This window comes from Elaeis guineensis, chromosome 2, assembly GCF_000442705.2.
Source record: "Elaeis guineensis isolate ETL-2024a chromosome 2, EG11, whole genome shotgun sequence".
In the NCBI taxonomy this organism is placed as follows: Eukaryota; Viridiplantae; Streptophyta; class Magnoliopsida; order Arecales; family Arecaceae; genus Elaeis; species Elaeis guineensis.
The window spans coordinates 90,453,863-90,462,103 of NC_025994.2; positions in this window are offsets into that span (position 1 = coordinate 90,453,863).

Sequence of the window (8,241 nt, forward strand, 5' to 3'; positions counted from 1 at the left end):
AAGTTATACCCAGGAACCTCGAGGTCCAAAGACTTTAAGTTCCGTTTATATTTGTTCGCACTGAGAAATATTTATTATTCTTACCAAAAAAAAAAGAAATATTTATTATATTATTATTTTAATCGGGGTTTGGTTTTCTTCGCTTCCGCCCCAGTCGTGGAGAAATTATTACATGCACCAGGTGCAAGTGAACCGGGAGCATATGCACGGTGGAAAGCGCGCAATCGAAAAACGGTGAAATACAAGGATCGCGTGGCGTGTTATCCACCGTGGGATTTGCGCGGTCCAATTGCACTTGGTGCATGGTCGTGGCGTTGACGCTGAGAACGATCGCGGAAGGGCGCCTCGCGGAGAAGCCGAAGCCGGGAGAGACGGATAAAACAAGCGGCGCGGCGGCTTTTTCCTTTTCGTTTTTTTTTTGTTTGGCCGCTTGGAGCATCCGAACGGAAACTTCCAAACAATTAACAACCAAGAAGAAAAGAGAACTTTCAAAAAAAAATAATAATAATAAAGAAAACAAAAAAATAAAGAAAGAAGACTGGACCCGGTCCGTCTAGATATTTTGACAAAGTGGACGTGAACAGCGTGGATTTTGTGGAATCAACAGTGGGTTGGACCTGGTTGGCTTCTTGTTCTTGGGTCCCCGAGCGTAATGATGGACGACTCCAGAATTGACCTCTTTAGGATTCTGTGGTCGGAAAAGGGCTCAAGACAAGAAAATAGAAGGGAATCTTTTTTATGCAAGCAGATGAGAGGGGTCGGCATGATCATTGGGAGGGCGAATATTTAGGGAGATGGAAGTCGGTGATCCCGAAAGGTCCAACCCGACCGATCTGTCCAAAGGTTTAGAAAATAATGTTAGACGTGAAGGCAGGTATTCCGTTGGAGGGAGATGCGTCATGGGGAAACGTTATATTCGGAGTCAAGAGTGGACGGTGATTAAACAAGGGAGCCGTCTCTGTGGATAAGAAGATTGACCGGTTGGACACGTTAGTTTGAATTACTCGAGCGGGAGGATGTGGATGTGGCATCCACGAGGAGGTTATGGACTCGTTAAGTCGAAGAGAGGAAAAATATGGTCAAAGTAAAATTAAAAAATACCTCATGATGAGAGTAAATATTTCATGTTTCATTCAAAAGAAAAATCTATGTGACATGAAAAAAATTATGTCTTTCATAAAAAATGAGGTAACTTTTTTCACCACAATATCCTTAAGCCATCATGATTTTTTAATAGCTATTTTAATAGTTAATGCCAAACTACTAAAAATAAGCCGTTAAAATTTATCATAATATAAAAAAGTTATCTAACTATTAAAATTTATATTTTTTAAATATTTAAAAATATATTTAAATCATTTAAATTTTAAAATATTTAAAAATAGCTATTTAAAATTATACATGTGATGTTTATAGATATTTTATATAACTTTATTAGGGCATAATGGATATTTTATATAATTTTTCTAATAAAATATGTACTCAACCAAATATAAGTTATTTTGAAAAGTATATTTTGTATGTCGCTTTTCTATGGTTAACCAAATATGCATGAACCACTTTGCTAGATATTATATTATGATATCTAGGCATCAACTTTTAGAAAAATATTATAATCAAGTAAATTTTTTTTATATTACAGTAGTATCCTGAATGTCTCGAATCTGGCATGTTGTCGGAGGGTCCTCGCAAGAGCGAAAATTTTCTGTCCAAACTTTTTTTGCAGGTCACTTCAGTACTTCCTGCATAAGGACCAAACGTCAGCCTTTCGACTTAGCCAAAACGAGCCGCAACACTTTTCATAAACCAAACAAGTTCTATAAGATAAATCTTTCTATTAAATGCTAGAAGACCAATACATGCATGTATAGGTTGTTATCATTAAGGGGCTTTGAAATGTCATGATTTGAAATGAGCTTTTAGGATTTTAATGATCTGTTTGGATAATTTTGTGAAATCTCACTAGATTTAATGGGCTGGGAATATTATATTGGGGGGGGGGGGAGTGAAAGAAAATAGAGAAAGAGGAGGGTGGGAGAGCGAAGGGGGAGGTGAACTCAAGGTCGATAAGAACAGAGACTCATATTGTAGGGGAGAAAACTTGCGAATATCTTTTTTCTCCTCATAGAATAAGGAGAGAGAGGTCTAATTGTTATGCCATGCTTAATATACTTGGATATGGAAGTATTATTTCTAATACCATGAAATTTAGGGCATGTTTAGTTGGGGGATGGCTAAATTATGGAGTAGGAATAAGAATAAGCACTATAGTAAAATAGTAAATTCCTAATAGTTATTTACCGATGCTTTTGATAAACATCGGCAAGTCGTGCGAACTTGTTGACACGTTTTGAAAGTATCAAAGATTTAACGATGTTTTAAAACATTGTAAAGTTGCGACCTGCCAACATTTTTTGAAAGCATTGGAGATTTAACGATGCTTTAAAGCATCATAAAGTATAACCAAGGTCAATGCTAATGCTTTTAGGAAAAGCATCGTTAGATTTTAAATTTTCTGACGCTTTTTAGTGTCATCAATTAACGGTGCTAAAAAGTATCGATAGGCTTGCTTAATTGCCTCTCCTTCTCCCCCATGCCCTAACCCTATCCACCCCCCCCATCACACCCACCCATGGTCCTCTGCGTGCCTCGCTCCCCGACTATCGACACCCATCATTGCCTCTTGCTTTCCTTCGATGTCTCTCGCTTCCTCCGACCACCGCCCCCTCCTCCCCGACCCCCATCGGTGGTCCTCCATGCCCCTTGCTCCCAGACCCCCCTTGCACTCGCCCGTGGTCCTCCGCACCCCTTGCTCTCCGATCGTCGGCACCCATCCTGGCCTCCCGCTTTCCTCCGATGCCTACACACACCATTTTCGTGGGCTTCTCTCTTTTCTTTTTCCTCTTCCCCTCTTCTCTCTGACGTCTTTTCTGTGCTGCGCTGTCGCCGTCCAGCTCCGATGAGGTCTACTTGCCACCGCCGACCAGTCCCCATCGTTGGAACCAATGGCTTACACCCCCTCCTCCCCACCAACAGGCCTGGCCTTCCCTTTTTTCTCTTTTTCTCTCCTCCTCTTCCCCTCTTCTCTCCAACGTCTTCCCTATGCCATGCTACTGACGTCCAGCTCCGACGAGGTCTGCTCGCCGTCATCGGCCAGTCCCTGTCGTCGAAACTGATGCCGCCACCATGGGCCACCACTAGCAGGTATGTTTTCTATTCATTTAGATTAATTTTCTATTTATTTATGTTAAATCTGAAAAAAAATAAAAAATTAGTAAAAATATAAGGTATGCTCATGGCAGTTTAGTTGGGATTATTATTTGTACTATGAAATTCTATTTGTTTGTGGATATTTTGTTATTTTTAAAATTTTTGATTAATTTTTTAAAATTTATCCTTAGATCTGAAAATAGTAATGCTAATTAGTTAAAATCTAAGCTATATTTATGTCAATTGAGATGAGATTATTACTTATAATATGAAATTCTATTTGTTTATAGATCACTTTATTGTTTAATTAATTAATTAATTAGATACATGGGACTTGGGTCTCGGCCCTGTGCACTCAGGCCTCTGGTCCTAATTGGCGTCCAAGGCATCCAGTTATCGCACGTCCTGCATGTTCAGATCGATGAAAGATGCCAGACTGTATTAATTATGAGTTAATTTTAATAAAATTTATATTGCATAGAACCATAGATTTATTTTTTGATTAATGTACATATTCTACTATATTCATATATTTATTTATTTTTGTATGGATAAAAAAATTATATACATTGGTCAATTGATTGTCCAGTATGGACAGTTTGGAAAATATAAATAATTTTATATGTCATTACAATAATCAAACGGTATATTGAGAGTTCGAAAAAAAATTCGGACAGTATTTTTTTTTGTTCTCTTTACACAGAAGAACTAAAAAAAATATTGTCGAAATTTCTTTCGGCCCCTGTTGTATGACGTTTGATTACTATAATTGACCTATAAAATTAATATATTTTCTGAATAAGATAGAACCTTCTTTACCTATTAGTTGATAATAGGATGCATTTACCATGTAAACCATTTTGAATGATAAAATGGTATTTAGCTATTGAGTTATTTTTCTAGTCTACTATTAATATCATATCTAATTGTGTTTTTGAGTCTTCAGTTATTATAATGAACTACAATAGTTGTTATTTTTTGGGTTGTATAAAATGACTGATATTTTTACTCATTGCATTAATATTGACCGTATAATTTTTCTTATTTTTAGGTAAGCTGCAAGTTCGATCATTTTTATCCTACAATGGACAAAAGTTGCATAAATAGACCAAAAAATAGCAAAAAATATTTAGATAGAGTTCATGATTTCATTAAATTTGATATGGAGAAAAGTAGTTTGAATGAAAAGATTTTATGTCCATGCTGGAAATATATAAATAGTTCTTCCTTAAATCCACAAATTGTTGAAGAACATTTGATATAGAATGGTTTTTTAAGAAGTTATACTGATCGGATTTTTCATGGAGAATCTATGTTGCCATCATCACATAACCAACTCCTATCTGATTTTGGATCCACTGACCTACAAGACAATCCTGTAAGAGATGATGATATGAGGGGTTTAATCACATATGTTTTTGGACTTGGTGTTCAAAATTTAAGAGAATCTAATAGTACACATGAAGCAGTTGAGATGTTTAAGGGATGTACGCATACGGAGTGTATACATGTTGAGGAGCCTATACATGTATCTAATGATGAGACAGCTCGATATCACACCTTAATGAAAGATGCAGATGAAGAATTATATCCGAGTTGTACGAAATTCTTCAAGATTTTTTTTCTTGTATATTTATTCTATTTAAAATATTTGAATGAATGGTTTGGCAAGAGTTTTACCATACTGCTCAAGTTATTAAAGGATGCATTTTTAGAAGACATTGGTTTACCACCATCTTATTATGAGTAAAGGAATTGGATCTTAGATATAAAAAGATTCATAGTTATCCGAAAGATTGTATGTTATATCAAAATGAAAATGTTAATCAAGAGTCATGCAATGTATGTAGATTTTCATGAAGGATAACATATAAAGAAGATCAGGATGATGTAATGAATGAAGTGGATGCAACACAGAGTGAAAAGAAACCGACGAAGGTATTGTATTACTTTCTTTTATACCCGATTGAAAAGAATCTATGCATCATCAAAAACAGTTACATCAATGAGATAGCACGATGAAGGACACACGAAGGATGGAATATTGCGACATCCAATAGATAGTCTTGCATGGAAAGTATTTGATGATAGATATCCTAATTTTACTTCTGATGTTCGCAGTGCTAGGTTGGGTTTAGCTTCTAATAACTTCAATCCATTTCAAATCCTGAGTTCTACCTATAGCACTTGACCAGTCGTTTTGATACTTTATAATTTACCACCGTGGATGTGCATGAAACCATCTTCATTTATCTTGTTAATGGTTATTCCAGGTAATAACGATCTAGACAATAAATTTTTAAATATTATATCAGATATAATGTTCTAAATCAAATATTTATATTTTATGTAGTAAATTTTTAATTTCTCGACGACTAGCCAATCATAACATTCGTCCTAATACAAAGATTGAGCAGCGATGGTTGGTCGAGTTATTCCTTATGTGGCTTTCGAATTAGGTTTAAGATATATTTAATTAAAGGATACATCAATTTTGGATACATATTTAACATCGAATGAGTCATCAACACTTCATATCATTTTTTTTTAGATATCAAAGATGATGGAGAAAAATAATTCAAATGAATTAATAGCCCTTGCTCGAGGATCTAACAAGATTGTGAATAAATATAATGGTTTCATAATTAATGACTTTAAATTTCATACAAAAAAGTGTAAAAAATTTAGAAAAACACAGAATAGCAGTGTTATGGCGAAAGTGGATGGAAAAATCTATTATGGTGCACTTAAAGATATCTATGAGTTAGATTATTATGAAAAATTTAAAGTAGTATTGTTTGGATGTGATTGGATAGATATAAACTCACCAAGGGATTTAAAACAAGATGCAAATAGATTTACACTTGTAAATTTTTCAAGATTGATACACACTGGTGTGTTATTGAAGGATGATCCATTCATTTTTTCATCTCAAGCTTATCAAGCATTTTATGTATAAGATGCAAAAGATAAGGATTGGGTTACTATCATCAAAACAAAACCAAGAGACTTATATGATATGGAAAACCAAGTGAAAGATGATGATGACATTATATACTATGGATGCCTTACAATTTTGTGCCAGCTGATAATGTAAATGCTACAGCGACGTTGGTTAGGACGGAATTTGAAGGAGACACTACTGTTTAATTGTTATTGGTAATAAATATTTATGATGTATATATTTTACATTAATTATTATGTTAAATTATTATTTATGTTAACTGATTCTGATTTTTATTTATGTAAATGCCAGGTGACACCATGCGTCGCATCCCATGTAAATATATATTATTAAATATATAAATTTGTATCAATTTAATGATTAATTTATTTTTATATATGGATTTGCAACTCAAGCTTTTTATATGTTTCTTGTAGGCTCCCGACACGTCAGGCATTCGTGGAGATGGCGGCACGTCGGCACTTGTGGAGACAGCGATGGCCATCCACCTGCAGATGATTGACATCTTTTTTTTTTGTAGTAGCCCCATGTTTTCTATATGCTTTTATTTTGTTGAACTTTTGATTGTAATGGACCAACATCAACACTTTGTTTTTATTCATATAAAACAATGTCTTTTAGCCCAAATTTGCTATTAACAATAACATGGGTGGTCGTATTTGTACAGATTTATGTTGTTTAATTAATATAATTTTATACAGCAAATTTTATATTCATATTTATGTACATATTTTGTTTAAAAAAAAAACTGATGATGTTTTTAAGTATTATTAACCATTCTATTAATGACGCTTATAAGCATCGTTAGCCACTTATTAACGATGTTTAAAAGCGTCGCAAATGTTTTTCTTATCGAAGTTTTTAAAAAACCTTGAGACACACCGCATCCGAATTTTGTCATTATCGATATTTTTTAGCATTGACAAATTTTAAACTTTCAACACTGTAAAGCGTCGGCACGAAGCTTTCATACGCTTATTGGCATTGGAAAAAAAATTTATTAGCATCGCCAACTACTCTTTTTACTGTAGTGAAGTAATTCTATTCGGGGTGTTTAATCGAAGAGAATCCTATTTTTATCTGATTCCAAGAGGAATAAGGATAATCTAATCTCTCAAAATTAATTTTTATTTTTTTTAATATTTAAATTTTATTTTAATTTTAATTTTGATGTCAATTATGAATTATAAATATTGAAAGATACGACTATCCTAATTTTTATTCCAATCTACTTATTTCGGAACATGAATCAAACGCACCATTATAGAATTATATAAAAAGATGTTGAATTTGTGTTGGTTGACCCCTCTTGAAAACTCGCATTTGAGTAGCTGTGATGGCAGGCTGACCATAGTTATTCCAAATAAAAAACATATAAAAAATATTATATTTTTGCAGCTAGCATTTGTTGCTTCTTCAATCACAAGCTACAAGTGTCGTAGCTATTGAGCCCTTTACTTGCCCCCTCAAACTTTTTTCTTCGATGTGACTAGTTATTACAATCAATAATATTATATTTGCAATGCAAATGGCTTGTTTAATACAATAGAGAATTTCAAAGACAACTGATTCTATTATTTAAGATCATTTGGAGAAGACACGACAAAAATCCTCTCCATTAATTGTCGCACTTTTTCTTATTTAGTTGTCCTTAAGTGAATATGCAGTGATTCAAACAAATGGAATGTGTAATATGTATCGATAAAAAATAAACAAAAGAACATAAAAAATTGGGCATGGAGGAGAGGAAGGTGTTTATGAAACTACCACTCACTCTTCACTTATCTCCTTGGAGTGTCTAGTTATTTGAAAGCAGGTATGCTAATTATAAGAAAAAAAATAAGTTTAAAAATTTCAACTCTTTCTCCTCTTACATTTGTACAGAAAGAAAAACAGGGGACATGATACGATGGACCTTCTTCAATACGATAGACTCTTTTAAAAAAGAAAAAAAAAAAAAAAAAAGAGATAGGCAAGGGGGAGGGAAAGGTGGTCAGCAAGGTCACAAACTCTTCTTCGAAATCATCCAGCACTTGATATGATAAAGAAGTAATTATAATCTATAA